The sequence below is a fragment of the Bison bison genome, unplaced genomic scaffold, assembly GCF_000754665.1.
Source record: "Bison bison bison isolate TAMUID 2011002044 unplaced genomic scaffold, Bison_UMD1.0 scf7180017864495, whole genome shotgun sequence".
NCBI lineage: Eukaryota > Metazoa > Chordata > Mammalia > Artiodactyla > Bovidae > Bison > Bison bison.
Window position 1 is genome coordinate 5,975,118 of NW_011495054.1, and position 1,596 is coordinate 5,976,713.

The 1,596-nt window shown below is 62.3% G+C and overlaps 1 protein-coding gene across 2 annotated transcripts in view; it reads right to left on the minus strand.

Moving 5' to 3' along the window:
* The window catches only part of PXN (paxillin), a 41,683-nt gene that overhangs the window by 6,014 nt on the left and 34,073 nt on the right, over window positions 1–1,596 (minus strand). The window lies entirely within an intron of this gene.

Sequence of the window (1,596 nt, forward strand, 5' to 3'; positions counted from 1 at the left end):
CCCTGCGGGGGCTCAGGCTTGAGCGCCCCCAGAGCCCACGGCCCCTGCCAAGTGGCAGCCACCGCCTCTTCCGGGGGCAAAGCGTTGGCCAACGGCGCTTGGGGGGCCCCAGGATCCTGGGGACCTGTGCCCCCAGGGTAGGGTAGAATGTGGCCAGGAGGCACCCTGCAGAGCTCCCCAACCAGGTCTGGTGGGTCCCTCCAAACGTGAGCCTGGCTCTCTACACTCAGCGGCCCTGGCCAACCCTCTGTGGAGGGAAACCTTGAGTTGGGGGTGTCAGGCATCACCCCAAAGCCAGCCAAATCGAGCTGGCCGGGGGCCACGTTGTCCTTGGCGCAGAGGACGCCCAGTGTGTGGCTGTGGCCTTGAGGGGAGGGCTTCCGAGGGGGTGGCAGGCCTCCAGAGGACCCGGCAGGAGGCAGAGGGGAGAGGCTGTGGTATGAGGATGGAGCTGAGCCGGGCGGCAGCCCCGAGGAGCTCAAGGCCACAGCAGAGGAGGAGCTGGTCTGGAGGAGGAGAAAGACAAGAGACAGGGGGGAGGAGAGAGACGGGAAAGGTGAGGAGGGGCACACACTGAGGGGCAGACCGGGCCTCAGGGCTCTGACAGCCCCAGCTACACTGACCAGACCATCTGCGCTGACCAGACCAAGATGGCAGCAAAGCTGAAGCAGAACAACTGGTTCTGGAAGAAGACTCAGCCCCTAGAAGGGTTTTCCTGGGCTCCACCTCCCTGGTTCCCATCTACGTTCCCCATCCAGGGAGCCCGGGTCCGACTCCTGGTGGGGGAGCCAGATCCCACATGCCGCAACTGAAGACCCCACATGTTGCACCTGGGATCCAGCGTAGCCAAATAAAGATTCTTGTCTTTTTTGAAAAAAAAAAAAGAACCCAGGCAGCAGAAAGCAGCCTCTGACCCACGCCTGTGGGGCTCCTAGTCCAAGTAGGGACGAGAGAGAAGAGATTAAAATGGGGTGGACCGGGGGAGGTCAGCCCAGACATGATTAGGAGACAGGCAGCTGCAGGCAGCTCCCGGCTCTGTCTCTCCCTGGTGACCCATCCCCCCGAAACCTCGCTCCTGGGGCTCAATGAGAACCAGCACAGCTTCTCAAGGGAGTCTAAAGGGGATCTCAAGGGGGTTTGAAAGCGACAAAGTGCAAAGGGCGCTGGGGCGCAGTTCCCGCCTGAGTCCAGTGTACACACTCCTGACTGTGGCCACTCAGGAGGTTCACACGTGCAGGCCACTGCCCCGCCCCAGGTGAAGCCTCAGAGGCTCAGAGGTGCCCCTGGGGCCGAGAGCTGGTGCCCCTCCTCCAGTTCCCTAACCATGCTCCCCCAACCATGGGAAGGGTGGAGTCAGTAACGGTCAGGAACTGGAGTTCAGTCACTATCAGGACCCACCGAGGCACTGCCTCCTCTACACAAGCAGGTGGTGGGTAGGGGACAGGGCACCTCTGGCAGGTGTGCCCAAGAGCCTGATAGATGAGGTTTCCCAGACAAGAGCTTGTGGGCCTCGGAGGCCCATGGAGGCTGGAAGGAGGCCGGCGAAGGAGCCAGAAGCAGAAAAGAAAGAGGACACGCTGGGGACGCCAGCCAGCG